The sequence below is a fragment of the Dreissena polymorpha genome, chromosome 11, assembly GCF_020536995.1.
Source record: "Dreissena polymorpha isolate Duluth1 chromosome 11, UMN_Dpol_1.0, whole genome shotgun sequence".
Classification (NCBI taxonomy): domain Eukaryota; kingdom Metazoa; phylum Mollusca; class Bivalvia; order Myida; family Dreissenidae; genus Dreissena; species Dreissena polymorpha.
The window spans coordinates 84,769,661-84,785,488 of record NC_068365.1 but is presented as its reverse complement, the minus strand read 5'-3'; the positions used below and the strand labels follow the sequence as shown (position 1 = coordinate 84,785,488).

At 35.3% G+C, this 15,828-nt stretch overlaps 3 long non-coding RNA genes across 3 annotated transcripts; all 3 read right to left on the bottom strand.

The window, feature by feature from the left end:
• Positions 1 to 1,323: 1,323 nt before the first annotated feature.
• On the bottom strand, positions 1,324 to 4,463 carry LOC127850006 (uncharacterized). Its single transcript, XR_008034989.1, has 4 exons — positions 4,312 to 4,463; positions 3,003 to 3,224; positions 2,370 to 2,532; positions 1,324 to 1,747 (listed from the first exon to the last, which is right to left on the bottom strand). It is a non-coding gene; the product is annotated as an uncharacterized LOC127850006 (long non-coding RNA).
• A 1,819-nt stretch (positions 4,464 to 6,282) lies between these two features.
• On the bottom strand, positions 6,283 to 10,146 carry LOC127850423 (uncharacterized). The gene is made up of 4 exons (XR_008035283.1): positions 10,046 to 10,146; positions 7,804 to 7,934; positions 6,673 to 6,739; positions 6,283 to 6,461 (listed from the first exon to the last, which is right to left on the bottom strand). It is a non-coding gene; the product is annotated as an uncharacterized LOC127850423 (long non-coding RNA).
• Positions 10,147 to 10,229: 83 nt separating this feature from the next.
• LOC127851586 (uncharacterized) lies at positions 10,230 to 15,168 on the bottom strand. Its single transcript, XR_008035832.1, has 3 exons — positions 14,922 to 15,168; positions 10,553 to 11,386; positions 10,230 to 10,330 (listed from the first exon to the last, which is right to left on the bottom strand). It is a non-coding gene; the product is annotated as an uncharacterized LOC127851586 (long non-coding RNA).
• Positions 15,169 to 15,828: the final 660 nt, after the last annotated feature.

Below are 15,828 nucleotides of genomic sequence, written 5' to 3'. Positions count from 1 at the left end.
CACTCTAGTGTCATTCTATCAAGTTGATTTCCTACAAATTTCATTAAATACGAATTTTGTTATAACAAATACCGACAAGTTTTTGGAGAAATGAGAATTCAAATAAACCTAAACTAATAAATAAGCATGAATTAAAATTGCAGTTATTGACAATTTCAAGCATATCACATTGCTCTCCCTTGATATGTTATTGTTTTCCAAATCCCCACATATTAATATTTTTCGACATGATTTCCTACATATCAAAAATATTGTCAGTATATTTTTACATTTGAATTGGATTATATATATCTTGGTCAAGTTATAATACTCATTTACGCACATTAATATCTGGTTTCTATTAGTCTATTAGAGCCTGCACAGTGTATACAAAGAATCATGAACAGTTCTGTCCGAATACAAACTTCAACACTAGATATGAGCATGTTAGTAATAAGTAGGGTTGAAACAAAGCACAATTCATTAATAATTTAAACCGGCTTTGGATGTGTTTTGCTATATATCAACAATAGCATAATGTAAATATATATATACCTGTTTACTATAGTGACATCAACATCTTGGTCAAGTTATATCACTTATTTAGGCACATAATAATCTGGTTTCTATACAAGCCTGCACAGTGTATACAAAGTATCATAAACTATTATGTCCGAATACAAACGTCAACACTAGATATGAGCATGTTTGTAATAAGTGTGTGATCCACCATTAGCTATTTACACTTATAACGTTGGTTAGTATTCACGAATAATCTCATCATAATAAATAAATACATTGAAAGCATTCCATAGAATTATAGTCTTTTCATATCCTTAAACAAACCATAGCAATTTTAGTAAAGATAACCTTTCACATTTTATTCATTTCAAACAATCTTTCTTCAAATGATGACAACATAGGCTTTTCGCCTATTATCAGCGTTTTGAACATGTATACAGCTTTTAAAATATGATAAATTTGTGCTAATATTTAATAGTAATACCAATTGTCAATACAGAATTTACAATTTACCGAGCATAAAACAAGTTTGTAGAAATTAATTAATATTTTGCTTTTTAAATTTTACGAGACTACACACGATTCTTGATAAAATACTGACTCCTCTAAGCAAAGTAACAAGTACTGTATACAGACGGAAATACAGAAAGATAAAAATAGAAGTGTCAAAATGTTTAATCTTTCTTTAACAAAAATAGCATGTCTTGCTACATTACTGATAAAACAATACTGATATATGTTTTATTTAATGAAAAGGAAACAATAAATATGACATTTTGTACAAGTTACTAGTATTATTTAAACAGCTTTGCTTAAGCATAAAGTCAGCGTATGCAAACTCTTAATTCTAAGTTTTTCCAAAATCCCGTTTAAACAAAAACATTTATATCAAATCATTGACAGCATTATTATGCCCATACTACATGAAATGTATTCGCTGGTCGCATTCCACAATGTGGCATGCCACACGACTTTATGGCTGGCCACATGACTTGGTATGCTTTGTCATTCTGCAATTTCATTTTGAACTATGCCACTCGTTTCCGACCCATCCCACAATTCCAAGATGAGATCTTCGATCATTGTTATTGTTCACAACAGAAGGCGAGGCTATAACGCGACCAATAAGGGAACTTAGAAAGTAGCATGTGCTTAAATTTTATTCATAACTGATCTTCCGAGGTATGACTAACTGATGCAACAGGCTGTCTTTCTGATTGGCCCGTTTGATTGTGTTGATTGGTGTCTGAAAAAAAGGAAGATGCATTGTTGTTAACTTCAGTTTGTCATTTTGTTTGTTTTTTAACAAAGGGTCTGAGGGCAAAGAACAAGCAAGGTCATGATGATCATCGGGCTGTTGGTTAAATAAAAAATACTTTGGGTGAAAAAAAAAAGTGTAACAGTGTTTGTCTTTTTCACCTCCTCATTTCCAAATAGCAAAGTCAAACCATCAATTTGGCGATAAAGGATGGGATATCAAAAAAAGATATTTTTTGACATTAGAAAAATATTACGCATTATCAAAACATCTAAGTAAGGCGATATATTCTGAGAAAACTCATATGTCCTCTAAAAATAAGTGCTGGCATATATTTCACAGATGCACTAACATTCCAGTTTTGTCTAAAAACTCCATTGAAGTCAATACTAAATAAACACGAAATATCAAACAGTCCAAAATCAATCTCAGGTTAATAAGTTTGGAGACATTTATCAATAGAAGTATAAGTATTCCTTTCGTAATACCAATCATTTTTTATTTTGATTAAAGAGAAAAGAATTGCAATACAATCTTAATTGAAATGGAAAATGTCTCATCACTCCAGTCCAACATGCAATCATGCAAAGGTCACCAAAGCCCATGTGACCTTAAACCTTTCCCTGACACCAAGGTGAGTACTGGGGCGAGTTGGAGGACTTCATCGTCATGGGTATGGCACTGTTGGGAGGGCTGACCTCGCATGGATCCCTTTGAGATGTTGTGCTGCGACATGAAAGCCCGCTGATCTGCTCTGAGCGGCGTGAGTCAACCTTGGTAGAAGAGAGGCAAGGTGAAATATTTATGTGTTAATATACTGCACAACATAACATATTTGTTTAAGTGTTAAAAAATACATACAAGCAAATTTAAATACATAAATTAGACTAGTAAGTTTTGTTTCACAATGCACTTTTTTCATAATAAGTTTATTTTTTTACATAATTCTTATTTTTATTGTTGCATTATTTATTTCATTAGTTATAATGCTTTACATTTCTTGCCTTTATATATTGCTTTCAAAGTACCTGTATCAATATATTGTTGTTTCTTAAATGAATAAAGGGAGGGATTCATTGGTTTGATATGAGTCTATATTAAGATGAAATACCTCCAATATCACCTTTCACCCAAAATGAAAAATATCTTTCTAAAATAACAATTTGTAAGAAGAAACAACATTTAAAATCACAATGTTCATCCTTAACTCCATAACAAAATATTAGTTAAAAACTATCCATACTGAGCTGACGTTTCAACAAACTACTGCGCCTTGGCTGCCCAAACATGGTTGACGGCTGACCTGACCACTGCTGCTGATGAAGCTGTTGCTGGGCAATTATGGGTTTGTTTCATGGATACTGTTGCATGGATACTGCTGGTAGCTAAATATGAAGCAGTTTGGTGAAAGCTTCAAGCGATTGGAGAGAGATCTATGACGATGTTTGTATCTAGGAGCACATTGCTGTGAAAGAAAATAATCTGCAGTAAATAACTTCTTACTTACCATGTACAGTCAGATAGTGTTGCTGAAACAACATATGCATTCACTGCCCTGTATTGTATACCCACATCGTGCCGGATCAGTAAGAAGCCATAAAATAAATTGATGTTACTTTGTATCATTATTTCCACAGTATAACCGGTAACATAATAAGCTACACTTCATGACATGGTCATGTTTATTTCAAAGCCATTTAACGTTGCTTGCAGGAAATGAAAAAGCTACTGACCTAATAAAGAAAATTGAATGGTTATCATGTGAGCTTTGCCGATGAAAAACTTCTAATTTTTTTTTCAAGGAAAGATAGTTGTTGATTTTATAGTAATACTGAATTTTATTTCAGAATTCATTGAGAAGTAAAACATGTATATGACTAGCGGGATCCATTCTTTCCATTTTTTTAAAAGAAAAATCACACAACCCGACATTTGTTTAACTGAAACTGTGAAAACCCCAGAATATTCACACTTAAGGGTAGAACTAACAATTATCTACAGCAATCATTTTATAAAACATGTTTATTTTATTGTTTAATTCCTAAAAAAGCAGATATCGTGCAAGTTACCCGTATGTGGTATTTTTTATGTTGATGATACGTACCGATGGGTTATTCAACATTTCACTGTACAATAGGGGTATATACATATTTAGAAAATTACACATTTTGAAACTTCATATTGGGCAAGCCATTGGATATCATTAGTCCAACGATTCTCAATTGTATTCCTTCAATGCAATACTTTAACATGAGGACTTAGTTAATCAATGTCAAACCTATGAAACAAACTACAGATATTTAATAGATTTTGGGTTCAGTCAAATTGTACTCAAACGAAAATACTTTGAACTATCAATACTGTGACAACTGTTACGCTGGGTCTTGCTGGTTACAGAGGGAATACTGAGTTAAGATGAGGTCAAAGTAATAACCGAACAGCATGAAACCCCACAAATTGTTGACTGCTTATTTTAACGAAAGGTAACCATTAAGTAATGCTTAATTATTGTTAACATGTATACATAGTCAGTTTATATAGTAGATAATTACTGCAATTAGGTTGCTGTCCTAACATTGAAGATGGCTGAACCGAGTCTTGCTGCAGCTGATGTTATTGTTGCTGTGCGAACATGGCCTGGTTGCTAGGATACCATGGGTTGCTGATTGTCACCAGACAATGATCTGTGGCGATTGTTGTATTGGGGTGCCTCTTGCTGTGAAAGAAAATAGAGAAGATATAAATTAAAGATTGCACAATGTCATACACGTTAATCTCACTTCATTTTTCTCGCAGATATCAATGTCAGGAATGATTCCTCTTTCAGAAATGAAGCTCTTTCAACTAAAAACAATCTGCAATGTTCATTACAAAGCGTCTATTTTTAGTTCCGTGTATTTTTAGTTTATAAGATTTTCTTTTCCACCAATACTCCACAAGTTATCGCATCAAATTAAGATAAATTACCAAAATTAACTTTTGGATGCCCTAAAAACAGATTTTCGGAAAAACAATAGCTGTCTCCATCGGAAGACATATGCCCCCAAAAAAACGCTTTTTTGAAACCTAAACGCATATATTGAAACCTAAACGCTGACCCTAAGTTCAAGGTCCAAGTCAAAGGGGTCAAAATTTGTGTGCGTTTGAAAATGCCTTGTCCATATACACATGCATACCAAATATGAAGGTTACATCTGAAGCGACATAGAAGTTATGAGCATTTTTCAAAACCTAAACGCAAAAGTGTGACAAAAAGAGAAACGGGCAGACAGACGGACAGTGCGATCACTATATGCTCTCCTTCGTGGGCATACAAATTAACAAAATTAGTCTGAAAATTTTAATTAAGCATTTCACAATTGTTAGTTGTGTAGCTGGGGTTTGTGTAGTTAACAAAAGTGGGTATAATTTTCAACTTTTATTTTAATTAATCATATTAATGATGATGGTCTGATGGTCTGAAATATAATAACATAAAGTATTTTAAGATAAATTATAAATCAGATAATTAAATAAAACAATATAATTCAAATAATATAATGATTACTAGTATAACCATAATACACGTAAATACACTTAAAATAATAAAATGACTCACCAGTGACTAGATGCAGACAGAACTTAAAGATGGTAGGTTTATAAGCAATTGAAAAATGCTTGCACCTCTTACAAGGTTTAATAACAAACTGAACCAATTGTTTTAGATATATACAATCATAAAGATGTTTCTAAAATCATGCATCAAAAAAGCATGCACGATTAATAACATAACTCGCTCATTGATCACCTATCAACTCAAGAAATATTTATTGGACTGTGCGATATGAAAAATGGATTTTTCATTTCCCACAAATTCACCAAAAAGTAATAATTACAATTTATAAAACAAAAGAAAAAAAGCATAAAGATTTGTCACTGTTGGAAATAATAATTACTTAAGTATACACTTAAAGAAATGCAAAACAATGATAAAGCTGTGTCATTCATGAACATATTAATATTTAACAAGAATTGTGACACCTGAAGAGTTTCGCATATTGAAAACCGATTATTTATGTGCATTTAATGAGGTTTACCATTATTCTCGCAGAGAGCAATAATTTTTCGTGGCCGTGCGATTAGGTGCTTAAACAAGTAGAAATAAATTTCTCATGACAATAATATTAAATACTTTCAAAGAGCAAACAATTGCAGATTTACGGACATCCTAATTCTTAGCCAAAACACTTTTGACTGACATACAATCTTTTTCTGTCTTTACAATTGTTTTTTCAATCGAAACATCTTCATTCCTTTTTATAAGCTTATGTTGTATTAAATGTGCAATGCCTTCAGCGGTTTTATATATTTTTACATATTTTGAAACCAATTTGAAAACCTTATATAGGGAAATTTAAGCTGTCAAAAGTGAAAAACATTTTTGACATTTTATTAAGCGCCAATTACCAGCCACGAAAAAGACAACAACAACAATAGCTAACCTTGGCCACCATGTTGTTCCACCGCTGCTGTGATAAGTCCGGGGATAGCTGCGAGCCCATGGGCATAATTATCCTTCCGCTGGGACCCACAATGCTCATCCTGGATGGCGGCTGTAGGAGCCGGATTGGTACCGCGGTGACATTGGGCCTGGAGTACCCTTTATTTTGGCGTTGTGGCAATGTTCATTAGCTCAGCGTCGTTTTATGGGAATGCAAGTGATCTTTAAAAAAGATATTATATGTGAATGTGAATAACCTCGCATCAACCAGTCTATGTTGATGCGATGGCAGTATGGTAAATTCTTTATGCATGCGCTTATAAACCATACCAATATAACAATTCCACTGGGTGGATCGTTCGTCTTGAACCCCTGAGTACTACGTGAACAATGCATCGATTCTAACCTTTATTGAATAACCAAGGGAGGTTACCTGTTGAGATGCTGGGACCGTTTCAGAGTGAGGGAACCTGGTGACCCCACTGGTGAGTGTAAGGCGCCTGGGAACAGATGAGAAACATCTGCATTAATCACAGTTATGTATTCAAGCACCAGTAAAATATAACCAACAAGCAAATTTGTTGAATTGATATCCCCCGCCAATTTGCTTCTGGACACAAAAGTGTTATATTTGACACTAAAAAAGCATTTTTTCAAGATACAAAGGGTCATAACTCCGTTATTAACAGATGGTTTACAATGCCATTTGGCGTGCATCATTCTCTTATCCTTATATATACTCATACCAAGTTTCAATGAAATCCGCCAAAGCAAGTCCAAGATATGGCTCCTGACGGACGGAAAGACGGAAGGACGGAAAGACGGAAGAACGGACGGACGGACAACGCCAAAACAATACCCCTTCGCCTATGACTGGGAATAAAAATAATAAAATGGCATCAGGGAGACAGTGAAGTTTGTTTCACAAAAATCATTTTAATTATGTTTTAATTATGTTGATATAAAATGAATATGTACAGTACATTTTGTACAAATACAGTCTACCTTGCTAAATTTACTCCAGAGGCAATACAACATGTATATATATTATACAACTAATTTCATACATTCGTTTTCAGATGGTACAAGTTGACCACTTTAATAGAAAAAAATCCTAGCTACCAAATTGTATTTGAATGACCAGGAATTTTAGATAATATTGTTTGCAACAAGTTTATTGTGATTGAAATACACAAAACAAGAGATGTTATGTTTCAGAAACACAATGCCCCCTACTGCGCCGCATTTTTTTTTATCATTTGGAAATTACAGATAATTATCTCCCTCTGAAGCTTATTACTTCCCTTGGATTTATTTTTGTGACTTTTGAGCGTGAAGGTTGACCTTGACCTTTCACCACTCAAAATGTGAAACTTCATGACATACATATGCATGCTAAATATCAAATTGCTATATGAAGCAACATAGAAGTTATGAGCTTTTTTCGAAACCTAAACGCAAAGTGTGACCGACAGACACACAGACTGACGAACGGACAGTCCGATCACTATATGCCCTCCTTCTTGGGTATAAATATCACAAATAACCATGTGGATAAGGTAACCTCGTTTTTCCAGAAGTCCACACTCAAGAGTCCACTGCAGCTTATGTCTGCCCAATGCTTGACAGAGTTTCCAGTCGTTCAGCTGTTAAGACAGCTGCTGTTCTGGGAAACCGATCTTCGATTATATAACTCTGAGAAGAAAATCCAAGAATTTTATTTCTTTGTTTATAGAACACTCCACACATTACAATGTGTTTATTTGTTAATGTGTTGTTTTTTTTTACCAAAGTCAGTTATGGACATTCAGTCAGTAAGTTTACATTCTCCTCCTTGTATTGGGTAAACTGGTTTATAAGAACAAAAATATACATACTTATGCTAATAACTGAAAAAGTGCCCTACTTGGGCATGAATGCTCGTAGACATTATATCTACACAAGTTATGTGGTCACATTTAGAATTAAACGTAATTTCTAATGCTCAACAAACTCAGCTTACCACAAGAGCTGTCTCCATAGGATGACATATGCCCCCCAAAAACGCATTGATAGTTATGTAAGACAGCTAAATAACAGAACGAATTTTCGAAACCTTAATGCCTAACTTCAAGGTCATGGCCACATGGGTCAAGTTTTGTGTGCGTATGGAAAGGCCTTGTCCTTATACACATGCGTACCAAATATGCAGGTTACATATGAAGCGACATAGAAGTTATGAGCATGTTTCGAAACCTAAATGCAGATTTCGAAACCTAAACGCGGACCCTAAGTTCAAAGTCAAGGTAAAAGGGGAAAACATTTTTGTGCGTATGGAAAGGCCTTGTCCATATACACATGCATACCAAATATTATGAAGGTAACATCTGAAGCGACATAGAAGTTATAAGCATTTTTCGAAACCTAAACGCAGATTTCGAAACCTAAATAAGGACCCTAAGTTCAACGTCAAGGTCAAAGTGGTCAAAATTTGAGTGCGTATGGAAAGGCCTTGTCCATATACACATGCATACAATATATGAAGGTACAATCTGAAGCGACATAGAAGTTATGAGCATTTTTCGAAACCTAAACGCATATTTCAAAACATAAATGCGGACCCTAAGTTCAAGGTCAAGGTCAAAGGGGTCAAAGTTTGTGTGCGTATGGAAAGACCTTGTCCATATACTAATGCATACTAAATATAAAAGCTAAATCTTAAGCGACATAGAAGTAATGAGCATTTTTCGAAACCTAAACGCAGATTTCGAAACCTAACCGCGGACCCTAAGTTCAAGGTCAAAGGGGTCTTAATTTGTGTGCGTATGGAAAGGCCTTGTCCATATACACATGCATAACAACTATGAAGGTTACATCTAAATCGACATAGACGTTATGAGCATTTTTCAAAAAAGTGTGACGGACAGACAGACAGACAGATGGGCAGTGCGATCACTACATGCCCAACTGTGAGGGCATACAAATATCTTACATACAAACTACGGCTGATCTTTAAACTGTCCTATCTGATAACAACTTGTACAGTAGATACATCTGTTTCACAATCTAAAATTTAACTGTCAATGATACCCGATGATAGACTGTAAATGGTTTGTCCAACCATATACAATGGATAGTTGAAAAACCTCTCAACTGGGACAATTATAAAACTCATGTTAAGAGGGCATTGCATTTTGGAGTGGAAGTAATTTACCCGAGTGTCTGATAAATCCCTACAAAGTGAACAATGGATCGAACAACAAGTATAAGTTACCAGTTTTAAGATATGCTTATCCTTAATACATTTTGTTTTTTAAACATATAGTGAACATACCCTTATATGAGTAGTATTTTCATTTAACAAAGATGTTACATAATATACACGCATGTTCTAATTTTTATTCACAGCAACACAATGTTCACTAAGCTCTTATTATTTATATGTTTACTTGTCAATCTGGATTATATCCTGGAAACAGGCTCGGGAGCGTTTCAATCAGCCTTTGGCTTTCGATGCAATCAAACTTCAATAAATAGGTTTAACTAAGCAGCAACATAAGTATAATTATGCTACGGTGCAAGTCAAATTTTGAAAACTTGGATAGTGAACTAGACAATGACACCTACCAAATTTGTAAAATTGCAATCAAATACATGTGATAGAAATGTGCTGTTTAGATCGTTCATAAAACAGTTCCGTGAGTCAGACAGCTCAGACTATTTTGTAAATAGTGGAGCTAATTATTTAAGCACACTGAGACTACTTAGCTCTCACGCTGTAACAAACATAGTATATACACAAGACAAGAGAAGCTACTGTATTTTACCGTATAAACATCGCCTCTGTGGATGTCGCCCTAAGCATCATTGTTGGCTCAATAGCAATTTCAGGAGATTGTTGCACTCAGTTTCCTCCATCGCCATGTTGAGGTGATTGTTGTTGTTGAAGTGCTCTGCAGTTTGTTGCCCTTGCTCTATGCGGGTCCTGGATGCGAGGACTAGCGCAGTCGGGGGGGGGGGGGGGGGGGGGGGGGGGGGGGGGGGGGGACATCGGCAAGTATCCCTGATGACTGTCCTGTCTCAGGTTGACTATGTTCATCTAGGATTAAAACCTGTTTAAAACCGGAAAAAAACATCATAGAGTGTATCTAATGCCTGATGTGTTTCCTACGTCAACCTGAGAAGTTTACTTTTATTCTCCCAATTTATGTTGTATTCAAGAACTGTGATCAAGATTAACACAACAAAACATTTCACATTGGAAATACATGACTGCAATACACAACCCACTAACACAGTCCACAAATCTTAAATCTTAAAATAAGCCTGCTAACCTTAATGCGTTTCCTGATCAGATTTCACTTTGGAGACATGGGTTGGGACAGGAGCTGACGGTGCATGTTTGGTCTTTTAGTCTGGTTTGGTGTCCACTGCCATTTCGTGAGTCACATGGGTCTGTAACAGCGGTCAGGGGCTTGAGTGTGGCTTAGCTGGTCAACTTGGCTGACCGCTTTGCTGTCTATGAATCCATGAGGGCTGGACCGGTTACCGTGGATCCACATTGATAGTCCGTATTAACAGTATTGTGTTTTAATTTCTGTATGGCACTTGGCAGTGAAAGGAAATTACCTCCACAGCTTGGAGATGTATCTACCAATTGCATATTGTCCTTGCGGTGTCTGTTATCCGGATGGATTGTAAAGTACCTGGCCTTTCTTCACGTAAGAAAACTGATTATTTTCCTATCCTGTATGTCTATGCAGAACGAGCATCAATATGCGAGCAGTCTATATCAACGCTCAGGGCACATAATCAGCAGTTTCCTTCTCGTATACAAGATTATCATATTAAAGCACAGGGCATTTCAATAATGTTCACAACAATGGTGTTTTTTATTCAATAATGACATTCATTACTGTTGAAATAATTGCTTGTATCTTATAATATCAGTTGTAGCCTGTTCAGTGAACAGCTGGATGAGGACTTGCTGACATATTGCGGATTGAATGTGTATTCTCTTACATTCCCACTGGTTGATAGACTGGCCAATTTCAAAAAGAATTCATATAAAGAGGTACTTGAGTGACACACAAGCAAATATTTAGCCCGCACACAAATATTTGACCAATAGTTACTGCACATAACATAATTTCTTGCACATACATAACCTGAAATAAAACATAATTCTAGTTGGCTTACACAACATAAAAGGGAATAACATTTAACGATACTCCAGTCATACAGTACAGCTCACGCAAAACAAACATATTCCGCGATCCGCGGAGTCAGACGCCATCTTGTGTTCGCGGAGTCGACTCGGAATCGACTATCTGGTCGCCGAGTAGCCGCGTCTGTCCGCCGAGGCACTCCGCATCTCGTCTCCGCGACTCGCCTCGGCATGATGCCGAGTAATTTATTGATGATGTCGAGTCATTCGGCGGACAATCGTATTAATTATAATTTACAATGTACATGTACCTCGGATAGAAATGGACTCCGAGTTTCGCTTCATAAAATTTATTACATGGACCGTTACTACGTTGCGAAACAATTCACTACATAATACATTGACAATAAGGTTTTGCATCATCTGTCCAAATTATCTTTATTAACTGTTTCTTAACCCTTTCCCTGATAGATGCGTATAATCCCGAGTCTATCGTTTCCCCGATACATGCGTTTATGACTGTCAATATCGATTACCACATACATGTGAATTTTCCCGTCTCTATCCATTACACGCTAATCCCGTGTATTCCATTTTCAAATGCAAATTCTGATTAATACTGACGAGAAAAGTGTTCAATAAAACTCATTAACACAGACATCCAACATTTTTCTAAAATATCAAATGAATTTTGGCATATGTTTCTAATAAAGATTTGATGAAATAGGTGTCCAATCGGGACAAGGGTAACACAAATAAATACATGTATATGCCCATGATATTTTCATGTCCAGTGTTTGTCTAAAACAAAAAGCGCACGAAAATAAGCGTGGGTGAATTTATTGATACACAAAACTACGTTGCGCAGACAACATTGTAAAACTTCGTAGTGAATTTCCATTTGAGTACCGGGGTATCTCGCAAATGATTTTGACATTTTCCTGAATAAAATAAAGTCAAAAACGCTGTATCATTTTCATATTTTAGTTCGTTCAATATTGCAACAATTACTGTATTGTATCTGATTGCACACAAAGTGCCGTGTAAAGTTAATATTCTTTTACAACACCAATAAACAGCGTCATCTATATTTAGGTTTTATGCAACATGTATAAGTCATTTTCTGAAAATTGGGAGAAAGGAAAAGCGATTTTTCGAAAATAAACCAACGTTTTTTTCCATTTAATTTGTCATAATTATTTATATTTTGTTTTGTCTGTGCATGTTTGATTGGTTCTCATTTGTTTTAAGCAAATCTTATGAAAAAAAATATCGTAATGGTAAATGTCCCGTTTCCGAGATCATATACGAGAATTACTTCGATATGTTTACTGATAAATTATAGTTTTGACGGACGACACGTGCTTATCTTAAGTGTGTGTTTTTGTAATACACGGGATATTGGATTATCGGTGCTAGATTGAGCAATAAAACAAAGACGCAGTCGGCGGTTTTCAGAAGGCCTTCTGTACTGACCAACATAATAATAAATAGTGCACGTGCTTATCTAACATTTAGGGATAAAACACACGGGAGACTAGACACTTTGTGCTTGTTTGGGCCGTAACCGGTGGTTATTTTCAGTAGCGCATGTGTCCAGAAACTAACGAGTTCGGATAATAAAGCACTGAGATTATGATCTGAAAACTGCATGGAGTCTGAAATGAAACAAAATGCCGACAAATCAAAAGATTAACCGCCTAATGTTTCAGTATTAAAAAAAACGCCGACAAATCAAAAGATTAACCGCCTAATGTTTCAGTATAAAATTCGATATTTTAAGGCGGGGTTCTCACTGCATTTCCTTTTGCATTCGCATACGCTTGTATTACTTGTTATATCCTCGTATTATATGCAAAGATTTATTAAAATTACAATGAAAAAGCTCACGCTTTCCAGGCAGATAACGTGATATTACACGAGTCATCTTTATTTTCGCGCAATTTCTAAGAGAACAGCAGATTTACAAGTGTAATTAATTGTCGCAATAATGATACTGTTTTGCGTCGCAATATTATTTTGGTAGTCACATTTATGCCGAGTTTAATGTTTCAATATATTGCCCGATAATTTCGTTTATTAAATTGATATTTAGATGCAACATGTACATGGCCATTTCTGAAAATCGGGACGAAGTGAAAGTAATCATTTTTAAATATAAACGAATATAAGTTTTTATTAAAATTGTCAACATTATTTATATTTGTTTTCTATGTGTATAGTCGTTTGGTTCTCATATGTATTTTCGCAAATCTTATGATACTCAATATGTTATTTTCGATGTTTAAAGCAAATCTTGTTTCCGAGATCATGTTCGGGATTAAACTGTGTAAGGTTGATTGATATGGTTATAATGACCTACAAAATCATCATATATGAAGTTCCGTATGCAGAGAAGCTGACCAAAGGTTTACACAATCACGCAGAAGTAAACATATCAACGTATTATTTGTATCTGTTTCTAATAATCGTTTATGTACAAAATATTTAACATGTGTTATAGTAAATAATAAATATTTGTATTTTTTTCGGCGAACCGCCGCGTGTAAAGACGCGGCGTGATGCCGCGGATCGATGCCGAGGCAGGAACAGACGCGGCGTAACTCCGCGAATGATCGCGGAGTGCCTCGGCATGATGCCGAGGGAATACTCGTTGTGGATGCGGAGTAATTTCGAAAACAAAAGAGTGTGTCCGCGGCGTAGCCGCGGATTTTGTTGGTTTTGCGTGAGCTGTACTGTATGTGCAGGTCTTCAGTTTTAGCATGTACAACACGTGTGTCATAGAGTATACAGAAATAATTCCCATGTCAACCTTTTATGAAAACTATTTATAGACAATTAGATTGTCTCTGGATGGAATCATTGTAACTTCTCAACCAAAATACACTTAATATTAAAAGCAGAATAGCCAGATTTTGTCCATCCTGTTTGTCAATTTAAGCCTCATACACAATTAACAATGTAATAATTTACAATCATACAGTATCATCAGCACAAAAAATAACCAATGTCCCACTATGTGTTCTAAATCTACAATATAATTTACTGAAAAGATCAATATTTTTTCATCTTAAGATTACTTAAACTTGTTCATATTTAAAAAAAGTTTTTATAAAATGTTAAATAAATTTGCTATGTTTTGAAGTAATTATTCATTATTCATTTTTTTACATTCATCTAGAAATGAACGTCTAAAAATAGCACAAGCATCATGTGCATGTATATGTATGTACAAACCATTATTTAAATGGTTCTCTCATTTCATACACAGCTTATGACAAATGGTTAATTAAAGGGCAATAATGAAACAAATATTTTAACAATATAGCATCAATAGTACATATTATATAGTTCTAATGTTCAAAGACAAACTCAACATTGTATAAGAAAAACACAATATGTGTACACATATATGTTGCATCTGCAATTACACACACACTTTTTTTGAAATATAAAACACTACAATGTTCTTATGCTCAACTACGCAGTGTCATTGAAATACTTATCACTAATCACAACAACTAATTCATACATACACACTATTCCACTCTGAACACCAGGATGTTGTTGTCCCTCCACTGTCCCACAATGATGGATGATGTTGTGCTGCTGTAGCAGACTGACTCTGGTCTCCACATTCCATCCTCTTGAGTAGCCAGAGTGGCCAGCTTACTCTTCCCCTCCCAGTCCACCTGTAGTATAGTGTCGGACCAGCCTCCACAGACCAGCACCTGGCCTGCAGGGGTCACATGTAGACCATATTGGCCACCTAGTGCTGGGTCTCTGAATGTAGCCAGGAGTGTGCCATCCCTGGCCAGGGTGAGAAGCTTGTGCTGGGAGGGGTTGGTTATGTACAGCCTGTCCCCTGTGGGACTCACAGCACACTTCTCTACTGCAAAACAGAGTAACATCAAGATATTGAATTACTGTTAATGTTAAATAATCTTATTAAACATACTGCAGTGATATTATATTACGCATATGTTGCTATGAATAGGCCTTTATACATCTAAAATATATGCATACATTTCAATGATTCAATAGTTAAGTGTGACATTAAACTTCAGTAGCAGAGCTATTGTGTTAACATTCACATGTTGAAATGCGACTGGCGAGTTAGATATGAATTGAAGCAAAATTACACAGATGGAAACACTTACACATACTGAAACAATTGCACAATTCAATCAACAGGAAAACATTGTGTACATGTACAATCATTTAACAACCATAAAATTAAGACAAGGTCATAAAGTGTCTCTTTCCCAGGAACTCAGTTTCTATTTATAGACATGCCATGTAGTGACAGTCAAAATACTTCATTACTCATATTTATAAATCAATAATTATTAATCTTGTTTTGTCTACAATGTACTGTAGCATTCAAAGGGCACATATAAATTATAGAACAAATATTGTAAAAAACAAGAGCACCGCATAACG